Below are 18027 nucleotides of genomic sequence, written 5' to 3'. Positions count from 1 at the left end.
CCCCTCTGCCTTACACAGACAACTCAGCATTAACTAGCAGACCACATGCTGGCTACAGTCCTATGCTATGGCAGACAGCAGTGTCGGCTTAGGGCTTTGTGGAGCTGAACAACATCTCAGCTGGTAATATCCCTCTGTTCCTTCTTTGTTAAAGAAGAGCTTGAACTAATGAGAGAGGCTGTTTGTTTTCTGATGGGGGTGATGAATGCTGATAACATTGCAGGTAAATGCTGTTATCAAGGAATGGGGGAACCTCTTCCTAATCCTGCTGAGGCCTGGCCACATCCCCCTCAGTTCAGCCTTGTGGAAGGGAAGGGAGGGCTGCTCTAGCACCCCCCAGCTTCTAGCCTGAGCCACTGCAGGCATGTGCCTACACGTCTGAGATGTCTGTCCAGTTACAGAGTGATTTAGCCTAGCCAGGTTAGACTAACCTGCAAAGATTAAATCAATTCAGGCTCAGGCTTTCTAAATGTTGGTCCCTAGCCTCTGTGTCTCTCTTCTCCATCTGTTAAATAGGGATAATAAGCCCTTCTCCCACCATTTGCTTATCTTGTGAATTTAAGCTGTAAACATTGTGGGACAATGAGTCCCTCACCTTGGTTGGTACCTTTAGGACCACAGTGAAACTACATAATCATAAAATGATCTCTGCTCCTAAAACTTAATATTCTAAAAGGGATTGACAGCATACGTGATACATCAGATAAAAATGCACTGAAAGATCCAGTTTCCAAGCAATACAGTTGGGGTACAAGGATTCAGTTGACATTCGCATAGCACTTGACAAGAAGATCCAAATGTTAGATTCTCCTATACCTATAAATGGTTGAACTAAATTCCAGTATAATCCAAATAACCACTAACTTTGTATATGGTCAGGGGGCACTAGGGACTGGAAGCAAGAGTAGATTTTGGCAGTTCAAGGCTATCTCTAGAATATTAGTAGACAATTCTTCCATGAAGCCAAGTTATTCAGACATTGGCGATGTGTAGAGGGCGTACACACAGGTGCATGTGCACCCCCTGAGCATGGCGGTGCACCCCCTGTAAAAAGGCACCACTGACATTGCCAGCAGTACCTACGGGCAGTCACCACTCACCCCCTCACCCACTTCCACGCTACTGACAGTGCTATAGCCACCTGTGGGAGCTCCCTGCTTGCTGCTGCCATGCTCCTGCTGCCAATAGTTCTACCACCACCTGCAGGAGCTTGCCCTGCCCTCCCCAGCCTCCGGGGGCATGCGGCGTTCATGTACTCAGGTGTTCCTCCACTAAGTTGAAGAGGAAAATGTTTAGAACTCTTGTGGAGAAGGAAGATTAGTCAATCAGTAGGGATTCATTATTTTATTAGACTTCAGAATGATCCTTGGAGCAGAAGATGGAGTTATCTGAAACTAAAAAGCCTAGTCTTGCCTGGAAAGTTGTTCTTTAATATGTCCCATGTTGATCCAAGGAAATGAACTGTTATGTTATGTTACCCCCTGAGCTGTGGTCCAGTATGAATGGGCTAAGCTGATCAGTTATTGTGTGTAGCAACAGCAGCAGCCACAGCACATTATTATGTCTAACACATTTATGCAGTTATGGGTTCCCAATCTCTTCTATTTTTCCCTCTGGCACAGGGGAGATTTTATTCATATGACTGTAAGAGGCATATCACAGGAATTCATTGAAGCAAGTTCCACTATACTGTATGCACATATCTGAAACCAGATGTGATTCTCTCAAAAATGTCCCTGTTTTCTATAGGATCTCTTGACTTCCCTTTAGTTATGTTTGTTTCCTATACAAACCATAATCCAAAGCTCGGTACATAAAGGCAGTGAGGCAAGCACTTTAAATAGAAATCACGTAATCATAGAAAAATAGGGTTGGATGAGACCTTAAGAGGTCATCTAGTCCAACCCCTGCCTGAACTATCCTATAAAAATCAATTGTTTAGCCCATTAGCAAAACTACACAATCAACCCCAACACAACCACAAGACATACCACTCTAACCTGCCAAAGGTAAAGCAAAGGGACCACAGCAGCCAACATCAAGATGCCACAAAGGTTGTTAAAATATGCTCTAGAGAACCAAAGAAGAGGGCCATTATCCTCTCTACACAAGAAGGTTAAAATACCCATAATCCATACCAATCTGAATCTGGGGAAAAATTCCTTCCTGACCCTAAATATGGTGATTGGTATGACCTGGGGGGGGGGGGGGACAAGACCCTCTAACAAGGAATCTCCAGGTTTAAGTCCCAACCAGTCAAAATCTCCAGGTTTGGCTGCAGCCAACACCCAGTGCTTCTGAGAAAGTCTCAAAAAACACCCCCCACCCCCAAAAAATTCAGGGGGGAAATTCCCCATGTGGTAACCAGCAAAGCCTAGAAGAATGGAAAGCATCAAACACTATACATTCTGCTCTGTGACCTGGACACAGCAAGCACAACTTCACACATCACACCCTTTTACTGGGCAACCATAATTCCCCTTTCTGTATCCCCTCCATACATTTATCCCAGCTTCTTTAATCTTCTTTTACAACTAAGCCAGTTATGGAGCACTACTTCATTCTCCTGCTGCTGAGTATGATTCACTCCAATACCCACCTGCTTTAGACTGCAGAGTTCTTCCCAAGCTCTTCTTATCTCCCATACTACTCTATTCTAAGTCCCAGCTATTCTAAAGAAGTACAAAAACTGAAGGCATATTGTTCTGAATGATTCATAACACTGTTCATTGAGGTTTCAGCAGTGCTGGTATTCTCCAAAGCAAAATGACTATTGTAATTTAGAGCCATGCACTTTAGATCATGTAACTATTTCACACTGCTGTAGGTGAAGCCAGAAAGTAGGCACACAATGCAACTGAGTGATGAAGGCAGGAAAACCTTCATTTGTGGTTTGAACTCTGACAATGTGATCCAAGATAAAAGTGAAAACTGTTCCTTGAGAAATCATATTTTAAGTATTTCTTCAAATATCTAAACACAATTTTGCATCGTCTGGGGCTGGAACCCAGTTCAGTTACATTGGGCTCCTATACACATTCAGGGAGACTTGAGGGAGGTAATTACCACACTCCAGCGGACTCCAGTGTCACTTGTATCAGCATCCCTGCACTGAAAAATGGCAAAGGGGGCACTTTAACTAAAGTTCATTTGACAAGCTTTAGTTAAATCACCCTACTGCCATTTTCCAGCTTGAGGGTGCTGACACACATGATGACACTCTGGGTGCTTTAATTAGTATGCCTGTCAGAGCCCTGGTAATTAAAGCCCCCCCCATACACACACACATACACTTCCTGGAGCACATCTATAAATGCCAATAAAATCTAAGTGTGCTCTAAGAATGAGGCAGGTGGATTGGAGTGGTAAAATCAACTCCCAACCTTGGGTCAGAGGGATGGGACTCCGGTGCAGTTTATCCCACTTGGCTTCTCTTCACTTCTACCACCATTCCTCAAACTATTGCTTAGGACAATGCCTGTTGCTCTGCAGCTAGCTGAAGTTACTGAATTCACAGGGCTTCAAATCTTTTGACTCTTCCTCACTGAAGCCTTCTTTACTGCCCAGGAACTACAGAGGGGCATACCTGCCTGGCTGCTCTGTCCTTGGATCTTTACAGAGTCTTCATTCAGGACTAATGGTAGGTCCATATACTCATTCTGCACTGCAAGGGGGAGTGTCTAAGGGAGTGTCAGTGAGGAGAAGCTACTATCGGATGTTGGATTTCTCTCTCTTAAGCCACTTGTCTCTCTTTCCAGCCTGGAAAGAAGTTAAGATAAGAGTTGACTCAAAATGTGTCAAGCGTGTTCTGAAACTTAAAACAAATATTAGCCTGAACCTTTTATGATGTTGAAAAAAGTACTCATATTTTTTTTTATTAGTCATTTCTCTCTCACTTTGTTTTTATACTATGTCTCTGCACTTCCAAGTTCCATTTGGGCTTGGAAGCAGAAATATCCAAATGCTAAAAGAAGAGTTGTTTCTCTAAGAATTCCAGCACAGTTCTGCAGACACAAAAGGTTCCAATACTGTTCTGATGACCCTCCAAATGTATCAATGTTTATAAAATGCTTGCAAGCTTAATTAATCAAAAGCAAACTATAAAACTGAGATGCAAAGGCTTAAGCTGTTTAAATTAACTCATGATTTTTGGGTGCCTGATTTAGGGGCTGCAATTTTCTGAAGGGGAACACTCAACACTTTCTGAAATTTGGGTTCTTTTTCAAATTTATCAAGTTGAGCATTCACTGGCACTGGCCAATTTTGAAAACATGAGTGTAGATTCTCATAGATCTTCTTCATGAGAACTTTGTATTTTAAGTACAGCACAGGTTTAAAAAAAAAGTATGATAGACCTGATAATCAATTATACTTACCATGCTTTTAAATAGAGCTTCAGGAAAATATCTTTCCATTATAAAAAGGTCAAATGTATTTTTCAAAATGTTTGGACATGTCTACATGTCTTCTGCCCAACCCTAAGTGTGCTGCCAACAAAAGAAGCACAAGAGACAAGCAGTTAGACAGAATAGATGGCTTATAGCAGCCCTGAGTTATCTGTTCAAGTTCTCTCCCTCAGAGGAGCCTGTGAACAGCACAGGAAGCTGGAAGGGGGCATTCAGGTCTGCTTCATACTGCTTAAGGCCACTCTAGGCCTGGATGTGTTATACAGTTGTCAGACTGCAGTGTGCCTGGGCAGGAGTGAATGGGCTGGGATTATATTGTTGGTGACAGAAGCAGGATTGGGAGGGAAGTTGTATTGATATAGTTAAGACAACTTTTTCCCCAGTTTCTTACAGTTACTCATTGGGTGCTGACAGACATTCAGGGCCCAACTCTAACTCATGACACTTTACGTAAAGCACCATGAGTAAAAGTGCCCCCCTCACCCCGACCCAACAGAAGCTCACCTGTTGTGTGGGGTGGGGGGTTGAGCCTGCCCAGACAGCTGAGTAGCCACCCCTCTCTCCAGCTGAGAAACTGCCTCTCTCCTCAGCCCCACTCCACCCCAGTGCCCCTTCCCAGTTCCGGGGCTCTCACCATGGAGGGAGTGGGGAGGAGGGAGGGGCAAGTAAGTGGCAGTGATCTGTTTCCTACATGAGCTACTAGCTTGCTCAGCCTGAGCTGAAGGGGTGCAGGGGTGGATTGGAGCCACATACTCCCACTTGGTGCACCTGGCTCAGCTCTCCCCCCCCCCCCCATACCCCAGTCAGGAGATTGGGGGTGACCACAAGGTGTGGAGGAGCTTAATTCCCCCCCACACACACACACACACAGAGGCTGTGATACAATGGGGTGTTTGGGCTGGGAAGCATCTTTGCTGTCCAAGCCCCCAAGGTCTGGAACAGCCTGCCACCGGAGGTGGTTCAAGCGCCTACATTGAACACCTTCAAGAGCAAACTGGATGCTCATCTTGCTGGGATCCTATGAACCCAGATGACTTCCTCCCCTTTAGGTAAGGGGCTGGACTCGATGATCTTCTGAGGTCCCTTCCAGCCCTAATGTCTATGAAACCTATGATATCACATGAAAAAGTAACCCCAGTGAATACATGTTAGTTACCTAAGGCATTCTAAAGCAGAGCACATTCATGTGATACTTTTTTGTCAGCCACTTTAAAAGTGCTTTAAAAATGCAGCCATGCATGTGTATCACAGCACAACTGTAGAATACTTTCAGGGACCCAATCATGTGAAAAATGTAACTTCTGTCTGTGCCCATTGTTGAAAAGCTGAAAGTGAAATCTGCCTGTCTAAAGTAATATTTTTTTCTCTCTTTCTTTCCTTTGGACTGCATGATGCACTCATCAATACTGCACTGATGCATAATTTTATACATTATTACCTTTGACCAGAAAAGTAGGTAAAACTGCAGATTGCCAGCTTTATCAGGAAGAAACTTACATCATCCCCCAAGACCCAAACCACCCAAAGCCCCACCTAAACCTGGGATCCAACCTGTATGTTTCGGTTTGGAGCTGATTCCAATACCTAGTTAAAGTACTGGAACTCCATTTTAGATCATTTATTCCTGGAGAGACTTTTTATTGCTTTTGCTTTTGATTACTTACTGAATCTGTGAATTTTTGGCTTTCACAGAACATTCTACTGAACACAAGCTAAAAATTGCTATAGCGCTTTGGATAACCTAGAGAATAATATCATTGAAGAAAGAAATGCAGGGTAAACCGTTGCTTATGGGCACTAACTTTTCTCTTTTTCCTGGAGGAGATATTTTTAGTATGTTAATTTAGGAGCTACATCTCAATTTGTCATGTCAATTAGTAACATCTTTCAGGCACATCTGGAAGAAACAAAGGGTATGGTTTGGATGTTTTCCGCTGGTTGCTCTTCTAGCTATTGGGTGTACATAATGTGCATGCAGATTTAAAAATCAGAAGTTGGCCAGTCACTTGTGGGGCAATGCCAGATAAGAAAATAAATCAATTCACAAGAAAGTACAGAACATAAATGTAATAGTTAAAGCTCATTCACAGGCAATTTTGCTTAAGATTAACTAGAGTTTCTAAATGTGTGTTCCATACGGTTGCATGGCAATTGACAGTACAAGAAATCCCGTAAAGGGAAAAAATAAAAAAGCTTTGCTGTGAAGTCAAATAAACTTTTGCTGTGAAACATTCCCTGTTCTAAATTGACTATGGTACTTAACGTGAAACAAAACCCCCACAAGATCCTCACCCATTTAAGCACAAAGCCAATATTCAGTTTCTCTCAATTATAAAATATGCTGATGTGTGGACAGTTATGTGGTAATTACTACATAGTGAAATCTCTGTCCTTTGCAGGTGTTATGAACTCAAACTAATTCTCTGGAGCCTTCAAGCTGAACTTTAATTTTCAACAACTCTGTGGATGAAATGGCAGAAGGTGGGGAGCTTGCATTTGATTGTACTGAATAATTCACTCTTAGTGGACTGGATACAGAAAAGGAAAGACTAGTTTGTTATGAAGTGCTTATGCTTCTCACTATGGCATACTTGCTTCAATTTCTTCTTGTACAGCTGCCTATATTGTGTGGCTTTGACAGCTTACATAAATAATTTGTTGGTAAAGGGTTGAAGTTGAAACCACATGGTGTTACACTGCAGGTTCAGAGATGTAACACAGAGTTAAGTGTTTACTTTAGGGATAGTTTTACCCACAGTATGTTCTCCATTCAAACACAGAATAGGCCTTAGAAACCTTAGACCAACAAATACATACCACAAATGACAGGAAAATACACAAACACCTCACTTCAGTTAGAAGCACAACAGCATAAAAGTAATCAAGCAAATGTTATTCTATTATGTAGTTTTGACTTATTTCTGGACACACATAAATGTGCATATGCATATAGACATCTCTATATAAATATTTTTCCATTAGACCAAGGTCCTCATTTTCAAAGGTAATTGGGTGTCTAATTCCCTGGGATTAAGTGCCCAAATACCTTTACAAATTTGGGTCCTCATTCTGTAAGTTTCCAGACTAAGTCTCCATGTTATCAACTTCTGGAGTCTGCTTACATTAATTAGCGAAAAAGGTTTTTGATTATTTCAGTAAAAAATAGCCACAATAGATAAGAAGGTGTTGCTCAGCCTATCTGTGTTTATTCTATTTTTCCTATGCTTCAGCAGCACAAGAAAATGTCTTTTGAATTGTTTGAAAGTTGACAATCCTTACTTAAGAAATATGATTTCCCTCCCCACCCCTTCCCCTGCAGTGTCTTCTTCTATTTGTGGAGAGGAAGGCAGGGCTCCTGTTGCCCTTATTCACAAAAATTCTTCTTGCCTCTGAACATATGTCACCTGCCAGCATACACAAGGGCAATCTTCTGTATCTAGCTTTACAGGGACTAAATAAATGTCTGCTGGCAGTGTGTTTGCACAGTGAAGCTTCCATTTCCCTTGACTAAGCTAAAAAAGTCTGTCCCCGGACTATATGGTTCAATGCAAAAAGATACAGTGGAATAAGATGATTATGAGTAAAAAAGGGCTTCACACCAGTGGATCTACAGTAACATGAACTATGGGCCCCAGAATTTTACATACAAGGCAGAGGGGTACAGATTTCAACTCTCCATGTATGTCAGTATTTATTAAGCCTATTTTTCCTTATTTTTTTCTTTCTTTTCTAATTGAAATTAAGAAATCCAGAAACAATGTGATAGTTAAAAAAAAACCAAACTCTTTCAGGGCTATATATCAGCGCAAGATACCTAGAGTATGCAAACATATCTATATTTAAAGTCTAATTTTGCAGCTTCAACTCCTTTCAGAATACTGTGCTATTTATATTTGTTAATACACTAAAATAAGGGGATAATGCTCTTAGCAGAAGACGATATGAGCTATTAAATGGCTTTTACAGGTGACTGAATGCTGAAATTAAGCTAAGGTGATGGTAAAAGCAGTTCCCTCAAGAGTAATTTACAATTCTGTTGATATTCTGGCTGTATAATAAAAGAAGAAATAATAAACCGCAATATAAAAGAAAGTGTGTGAAAAACAAGCTGGCTATAAAATAAAAAAAAAAATTAAAGAAACCAAAACCTAAAACAAAGCATAGAAAAACAGAGGGATCTTTTGCCTTCTAAGAGTTTGAAAGTACAGTGATGCCGTTATTCTAACTTTTCAAGGATCTTACTTTAAAACTACCATATAGATCAATTGGATTGGATATCACAATCCTCTCAAACTTCTCACAAAACTTATAATAAACCTTGGAAAAGTGTGTGCTTTTTACTTTAAACTTTTTTCTTTTTTCTTTTGTGCCTTTATGTCTTTCTGGTTCAAGTTGGGAGTCAGCACAAGGGACTGAAAAACTCAGAGGAAAGCAGTTCTCACTTCACTTTCTGCTTGATTGGAAGTAGGGCACACTGCTCAGTATTGCAGAGTCAGGAAGTCTGAATATTTTGAACTAAGCATCTGAACTTTTGAGTGCTTAGGTTTAGCTAAATTAATGCATGTGCCTAATTTTTGGAGGTTCTTCTAGTACTAAATAGAATATAGGAATCTGATAGATGTGACAGTTTGTTGTAAGTTCAGCCACTGAAAGCACTCTACAGCTGGGCACTGACAGAAGTGCACATCTGCAGAACACTAAAAATGTCTGATTGCCCGACAATTTGAAACCTCATAATGTGAGGGTTCAGATGAAGGTGTTCCAAAGCAATGTGCCTTCATTAAGATCTGTCAGTGCTTTCTGAGAGCAGGGTTGACTGATGATGCCGAGGCCTGCTCCCAGAGCTGTCTTCAGAATGACAGGGGGAGAAGAAAGGGAAATGAGTTTGGTCTGGGGTTTGCCCAGCTAGTGCTGGAAGATAGAGTGGGTGGACTGGCGCCCGCCTCCCCCCCCCAAGGTGAGGGGAGGCTCTGATCTACTTGCCCCTCCCCTCACTCCATCACTGGCTAGGGAAATCCCAGAATGGACCTCTCTTACCTGTCTTCCCCCCTCCCATCCTGTGACAGCACCAGAGCTTGGAGAGGGCAGGGGTGAGAGGCTCCAAAGTGGAGCTCGATCACCCACCCTCTTGATCCAACAGCAAATATCTGTTGGGCTGGGAGGGTTGGTCTAACTCATGGTGCTTTCTGTAAAGCGCCATGAGTTAGACTGGGGAGCTGCATGTCTATCAGCACCCATAAACTGCAATCTACCCACTTGATGTTCATTTGCAGGACCAGAGTTTACTGTTCTAAACTTACCAGCATGGTAAATTAGGTCAGTAAGTTAGAAAAGGAAACATAAAAGAAAATTAAGGCCCAGAAAAACAAAACAAGGAACTGTCATTTTTACTGGATTATATTTTTGTTTCATACGCCATATTTCAAACTCACCTATCACTGAGGTATGTAACTCCCATTTCTGATCAAAACAACAGTTTCTTGTTAAATTAGATGGTTATAAATTCAGTTTGATGTAAGCACCCTAGAAGTCACTGAACCTCCACATTGTTATGTTGACATTCATAACAATTTGCCTCCAATGTTATTTTGATATTTACAGTGCATAATTTTTAATTGAAAAGTACTACTTTCAGTTCAGCTAGGTATTTTCATTGGGCTTTTTTTTCCTTTTGGCAGATAGTTATAAAATAACCACACTAACTTAATTTAAATATCCATTATAAATAAAAAAAAAACAATTACAGAAAACAGTGTGTTATGGCAGTTATAAAAATGAACTCTCTAGTAAGGTGCACAATGTTGGTCTCCTGCTGGAAAATATTAAACAGCCAGGAGATGTTTAGTGGGGTTGTTTTTCACATTACTTAATTAGATGGAACAGCCTACTTCTTGGAGGCCATAAAAGACATATGAAACTTTTAATCTTTTTTTGCCCCACTCCTTGATCCTGTGAATGGCAGATTTGGAAATTGGATTTCAATCATATATCTTGAGGGAGGGAGACTGTTCCCAGAATAATGAGTTATATTCCAAATTTAAAACCAAGTCAGTCTTCACAGAACTGATTAAAATAGAGGTTTATAAAATGGAAATACTGGCAGAAACTGAACTGGAGCAGAAGCTAACAGGAACCACAACACCATGACTTTAACACTATGGAATGAACTAATCCTTGGAAACCTGTCATGACAAAAATCTGTCTATCTATATATAAAGCCTTAATTTGGGATTGGTACTCGTGTTACCTTCATGGATATGAGCCATTAAATATGACAGATTCCCACTGTAAATACAAATTCAACTCTCAGTGGTCACCCCTTACTTAAAGAAATGAAGCTATGAAATGACTAATAATAATACAAAGGCATATAACACTCTGACAATGGCTCAACACAGTGCTTTTTTGGGACCTAATCCCACACACCATACTGAGATACTAAACTCCTATAGAGTACAGAGGAAGTGATGGGTTCCTTGGCACACTGTGGGTTTGAGCCTCGCTGATTAGACATGATTTATTTATCAATGATCTACTCTGATTCATCTACTCCAGGGCACTAACACTGAAGTCTGTTGACTATAGGAACAACTACTATAGAGTTGTATTAGATTCCACTCACTATGTCAATAAACCCTGAATTGCATGGGCAAAAAAAGGTGAACATAAGCCCCATGTAAACCACTATAAGAGTGTTCACATACAAGATTGTGAACTCTCAAAGAGCAAATTTCCTGCCTGATCAGAAATTGAAACTACAACAAGCTATAGAAGGCTAAAAAAGGTCTACAAAACTCTAAACATATCAAAATTTGGCTTATAAGTTTTACCTTGTGCCTCTAAATTGATGTAAACCATATTTAAACCAACTTTTTGAAGATAAGCCCAAAAAATGTAATGGAAAAAGAGAGAGAATGATATGCAGTAAATAAGGGTGAGCACAGGTGAAGGCAGGAGACCCAGGAAAAGAGAAAGGTATATACAGAAACCAAGAAGAAAAGAATTAGAGAAGTACTCTAAAGCTAGGCACAGACAGTCAAAAAGCTGCAGGCTGAATCAATTCAATCTTTGCAAGTTTCTCTAAATTGTGTAAATTGAACCAATAAACAAATGGACTCACATTCACTTTTGCAACAGGAAAGACAGCGAGACTCCTGCTGTGGCCATGCCAGTAGCTGGGGGGCGAGAGAGCACACCTCCCAGCCTTTCAGCCACTGCCAAAGGCAGGGGAATGTAGTTGATCAGGGAGGGCTTATCTTTGCCCAGCACACAGCCTGCCTGAAACCATTGTGGTCTCCCTAGTGGGGAACAGTCCCTTCAGCCAGGGGCTGGCTGGGTTCTCCAGCCTCAAAAAGGGTTTCCCACCCCTGGCAGCATGCCCTGAGCCTTGTCCCTGGTTCAGAGAGCAGATTTCACCCCCACCACCCATTGCGAGACTTAATATTAGACTTTAGGGTGGGCAGAAGTTAATTGTTCCTGAATGCATTGTCTGAATGTGCACCTGAGAGCAATTAACTCCTGAGCAATAAACTCCACAGTTCATTCATGCACAGCATGTGGAGCCAGGTTGGAGCAGCCTCAGCTGGCAGGGGGTTCTGGTGGTCAGCCTGCCAGCCCAGGGCAGCTCCCCCTGGCTCAACATGCTGCAAAGGGGTTGACTGGGGCATGAGGGAGTTTCAATGTGGGGGCTAGTTATTTACTTCACAGCAGGGTAGTACTTGTATTTATAAGTATTATCCTGCTGCAGTGTAAATTAGCTTACTCCAGCCCAATAGGGGCCCATGTGTAGATCTCAAGACATTTACTACACAGCTAATTAGTCAACTGTACAAGAAATGTGTCACATAGACATGGGCACAGAGAAGTTTTTTGTAACTTACTGTGGTTTCTACCTCATCCAGTATGTCATGAAAGGATAGATCTGCTTAGGCCTATCTGGAAAACAGGAATTTCAGACAATTTTGAAAAAATCTTAGGTGTTGGTACTTTTTTTTTTATGGAGAATGAAACTGAGGCCTTTGGGGGAAAAAAAGGTTTCATCAAGAGCAAGAAAAAGCAACCAAGCCCAGACTAGCTAATAGTGCAGTGTTTAAGATGCTCAGCTGGCATATGGGTGACCCAGACACAAGATCCTACTCTGTCTAATTTGGAAAAGGATTTGTCCCTGGATTTTACACACGTCAACTAAATGTTTCAGACTAGGTCACTTACTAATCTGTCATGTACACCTTTCTCTCGGTCACCTTCTTAAATTAAAAAAACCTAGCAAACACTTGATCAAAAGTTTAAAACATCTTTCTTTAAAAAAATAATATCAGACACACTAGCTAGCATATCCTTTTTCAAACTGGTTAAATCCTGGAAAGAATTGAATATTCTAGCCCAAAGGAGCCATCACTTGTGTACAATACTGGAAAAACATCCAGTTTATGACAAGGACATGAGAAGACGAAAAAGAAGAAGTTCTAGCAAAATGTTAAAGTCTATACTTAACATACCAAAAGTAGTTTCACTAAAGTCAATGGATCTATGCAGGTGCTTCAAGATAAGCATGTTTCATTGATTTGCTGGATCAGGGTCTTACTGCATAACACAGCAGTGAATCTATCTATTCGTTTTAACATTTTGTACTCTATTTTTTGTGCTTTCCCAGACATGTAGAAGAGGATGTCCTAGCATTTAAAACAGTGCTGCTTTGTAAGGTACTATTCAAAGAACATTTTCACCAATGTGTAAACTTAAGGGAAGAACCATTGATGGATGCAGCACTCCTTGGCTTGTGGGGGCTCCTCTCCCCCTACTTTAACAACTTTGAAAGTTTAATTAGTCATATTAACCTTGCACCAAGGAGAGAAAGATGGGGTAGAAATGAAGCAAAAACAAAAACATATAGAGGGAAACTAGGGGGGAAAGCAGACAGAAAGAAGAGATAAAACCAGTGAAATATTAAATATATGTGCAATGTATGTTCTCAGGTATCCACTTGGACAAGCCTTAATGTTGTAGGGATGTTTCCATGCCTACTGCATAGTGCAGGTTTTCCTTTAACTAAAATATGAAGTTTTATTTAGTTTAATTCATTTTAGGATAAAATATTCCTCGGATTAAATTTCCGGGGAAAGTGATTTCCAAACATCAACTCCATTAACTTTATCCAACTTGACATTAAAGGGCCTCTCATCCAACATATAACTCAGAATGTGCTTAACTTTTAGCACATGAGTATTCCCAATGTATGTGCTTAATCACTTTGCTTAATTACTAAGCCACTATATTTTAGTGGCATAGAAGTAGTGGCAGCATGATCCAGAGATGTGAGTACAGGGAAGAGACCAGGATTCCAAATCTAAGTTGTCCAGTGCTTTCCAATACCACATGAGGCTGTGCTGTGCTGTGCTTGAATATGACATTGTGCCAGTTCTCCATGTACTAGCTTCCAAGCTAGAAGCAAAGTGGCTGCAGCAGTGTGCTGCTGTCTGCATGCCAGTAAGCACTCCCTCTCAGAAAACTCTGAACTTTGTACTGGATAGACCTACCAACAGTTAGAAGACAGATACCCTTATATTTTGTCTTCTATCTAAGGATTTCAAAGCACTTACAAGTATCACTTGAACTTCTTAAGTTCTTGCAAAGTAGGCCAATAATACAGGATGTATCTACACAAGATGCTACCATGTAGTTGTACATATATTTAGTACTTGTATAAGCAAGTACTAAATAAATGTGCAGTAACTGGAGTTACTCCGCAGTAGCACCAGCAAACACCTTTTTTGTGACACTGTTGTGCAGTAGCCTAATACTACTGTGCAGTAGCATCTCAGCACGGTTTTTGCCATGAGACACTACTGAGCAATAGTATTCAGATACTGAAAGTCAGTGTTTCATGTAGATGCACCTCCCTAGAAGGCAAATGAGGCAGGAAAAGATTAAATTACTTTACCCAAGGTCTAAATCTACATCCTGGACTCATTTCTTGGCTTGGGGCTACCTTGCGTGATACAGATATTCCCTTAAGCATAAATCTAAAACTTTGTGACACACTTTTTACTGTTTTGCCTCTAGACCCGTTGATAATACAGTGGTATCTAATGGAACTACCCAATGTCAGCTATGTGAAAGTGCTTTCCTTGATTTAACTATAAAGGAAATGGCAATAATGGAGAATGATTTTGAGTGGTTAGTAGTTAATGAAGGAGTCATTCATGCCTAAAAAACAGAGCTAAAATGTTGGTTTAATCATAAATAGAGTTCTCTTCATTCCCATTTGTCTGGATCTGACAAACACAAAATCTGACATGACTGGCAAAAAGTGCTCCAGAAAAATCTGGGAGCCGAAGAGCAGATAAAGATATTCGCAGACTAAGTCTGAGATATAAGAGCTAGGAGTAGAAGTTTTCTTTGAGCTGGCCTGTACCAAGCACAATATGAATGCTTAGTATAATAAAAAAATATTTACCAAAATATTTAAGTTAGATATATTCAGAAACACAAGTACTGGAGATGACAGGAATTTGCACCCCTTCAGAATTTTCCTCCTTTTTGCTAAAGTCTTGGTGTAGTCTAGGTTCTCTACTATTTGTATGTGGTTGCACATCTATTAAATACATTGATATTGGAAGAGAAAACATGAGCATTAAAGGCATCTACTGTGTCTTACCAACTGTACAGTGCGATAGTTTTCTATGTATAAGAGCAATTCTTTTGCATGATCTTGTCCAGCTTTATAGAGTCAGGCCCAATAGTCACATTTTTCAGGAAGTTTGGCCTTCATGTGAAAAGCTTTTTGAATGTTGAGTTCAGATTTAATAGACTCAATTCAGATGACAGTATTATGATAAGAAAAAAAATACATGCCTCTCTTCTCAAATACACTGAAGGTTTATTCTCTGATTTCCAGGGGTGATGTTGCATGAGCTGACCTTAGAGAATCAAACCAGTGTGCATCTATGCACATTCCTTCTACCCACTCCAACCTTCCACATGAAGTGACTATTAAGCAAAGCATGCCCACAAGACACCCCACAGCTAGAGATGAACGAGAGCGAGCAACAATAAAGCATTCACCCAAATGCTTAGCGAGGCCTCCCAGCCAAAAGCTGAAGCAGCTGAGGAATTCAACAAAACAAGGTCTCACTGTAGAATAAGCAGCAAGTTTTTATTCTCCCAGAACACTTCTTCCCAAGTGACCCTGGTTTCACTAAGCCACCTGCCTGTGTCAGGGAAATTAATGGACTTCAAAAGTAAATAGAACTCAAAATGAACAGCAAGTCCTATTTTTTATGGACATTGGAAAGGCCAGCACCACAGTGGTGCACTTTTTTAACAAGCCATAAAGGGAGCTAAAAGTGAAAATATGGCTTTTGGACCTTACATGCCCTGCCACTGTAACATCCATTAATCTTCTAATAAATTCAGGTGTCAAATTAGCAGTATGTCTCTGTAATACAAGACTTGAACCAGCAGATTTACTCTCACAGTACTGTTAATATTGGGGTCAAAATCTGTATTTGGAGAGAGCCATGCTTATGGGAACTCGAAACAAGTAATCTATATAATCCCTAGAGATTTAAACATTTCCTCATGACAATGACAATACATTTACTGAAGAGAATACTCAATATCCATGCTGCTAATGCAACAAAGTCCTGGCCAAAGAAATATGTGTAAATCCTTTCTAAAGCATCCACATAGGTTAGACCTGCACCATGCTACCAGGTACTGAACTGGCCCCTTAAATATGTGATATATGGATTTGATGGCTCCTGATTTTTTTAAGAGAAGAACTAGGTGAGAAAGAACAAAGGATAACAATTACTGACAGAAAAATGGAAACTACTGAAACAGAAATGTACACCAATAATTTTCAATACATTAGCATTTTATTGTCCAGAATGAGACAACATGAGATTTTCTTGAAGAGAAGGAAGGAATTAAAGGAACAAAGGCTGATTACAATGGGAAAGCTGACTTCCTTGGGACTTAATCTTGGCTTCAATGGGAGCTGGATCAAGCCCAACACTACAAGCTCTCCCCTCCACAATCTGACATCAGGTTGTGTATGTAATGCTAATTATTCTAATGCATGACTCTGGTTCAAATTGATAAGGCAATGTCAGTGACATCTAGAACATCAGCTCTCCCTAGGTGCTGTTTATGTAGTTCAGATAATCTCAGTCGCTAAGGTCCCAACTGACACTCTAATTACACTAAAACATGCTTTGTGCAAACAGTTCTGAAAACTTTGATTTCATTAAATAAGCAAGAAGGGGGATATGCTTATGATAGCATCTTACTTAATTAAGTGCCATGGCTGACCAAATAAAAGGCTTAAATCTGTATATGTAAATTCCTTAAAAAATACATCCTTCGTATTTTTTGCAAGAGTGGTTTCCCTGGCTTGTGACAAAGTTGAAACATGACAGTAATAGCTGGAAAGCTAAATTAACCCTCACGTTTAAATATGTCTGAATGTAATAATAAATTATCTACATACAAGGTGCATTCTGAGCAATATAAGCAGCATTTGGATAGATTAGTCCCTGCAAAAAGCAAGGGGCTCCAATTCATACTCAGCTTTGCCTATAGGAAAGTTGTAATAGCAAAGGGATTCCCACAGCTTCCCAGGTTGGGGAGCAGCTTAAAATCCCATCAGTCCTATTGGCAGAGGTCCCCAGGGTGATACAGAGAGCACCTCTTTCTCGATCAGTTTAGCCTCATTCATTCCCATGCTAAACTCAGCCATATTTAGGACAAGCACTGGGTGGTACCAGACCCTCCTGGAACTGAAGTCCTGAATAGCTTACAGAAACACACCCCACTCCAAACAGACTTTGCAGTGTCAGGGACTTTTCAAGCTATTTTTTGTTAGAATAAAGTACAGAAGCCACCAAGGGAGTCCAGATTAATGTAGTTAAAACTTGGAAACCCCAATCTCTGTGTTCTAAACTTTATTACATCATAACTTCCCCAAATATGGCATCCATCTTCAGCTTCCTCTGTACAAAATGAAATTTATTTTTCTACCCATGGGGGCTTGTACCATCTTTAATTTTTCCTAAGCCCGAGGAAGGGCACATAAACCCAAAAGATTGCAAAGAAAGATTTTTTTTTCGCGATTTCTTAGTTGGTCAAATAAAAGGTATCATCTCTGAAACAAGAATTTTAGAGTTTTGCATTTCTGAATATTAGTGGCATTTCAGAAACAGTGGATGCCTATGCATGTGCTCCCGGGTGCGGGGGGGAGGCATTTTAATTAGAGTTGCTCTAATTAAAACACCTGCAGCCTCTCATGTATTCAGCATCCTGCATTTCAAAATGGCAGCCGGGCAAAATGGCAAAAGCTCGTTTGATGAGCTTTAGTTAAAGCACCCCTGCCACCATTTTAAAATGCAGGATACACAAGACACAGCAGCACACTGGAGCATTCTGATGAGAATGCTCCAGCAGACTTGATTAATCGTACTAATCAGAATACGTCAGAGCACATGCAAAAGTGCCCCTTGTTTATTTTGTAACTTTAAATTCTTGACTTCCTTAGCCAAATGCTGACATTGAATGTGCACAAACAGGTCCTATTTATCCCAGATCTTCTCTGAATAAGTAGAATGTACAACAGATGAGG

At 40.5% G+C, this 18027-nt stretch overlaps 1 protein-coding gene across 6 annotated transcripts in view; it reads right to left on the bottom strand.

The window, feature by feature from the left end:
* Positions 1–18027, bottom strand: part of SMOC2 (SPARC related modular calcium binding 2) — a 211874-nt gene that overhangs the window by 9956 nt on the left and 183891 nt on the right. The window lies entirely within an intron of this gene.

Source organism: Alligator mississippiensis, chromosome 1, assembly GCF_030867095.1.
Source record: "Alligator mississippiensis isolate rAllMis1 chromosome 1, rAllMis1, whole genome shotgun sequence".
Lineage (NCBI taxonomy): Eukaryota > Metazoa > Chordata > Crocodylia > Alligatoridae > Alligator > Alligator mississippiensis.
The sequence above is the reverse complement of the archived record's forward strand: the minus strand, read 5'-3'. Positions and strand labels throughout refer to the sequence as shown.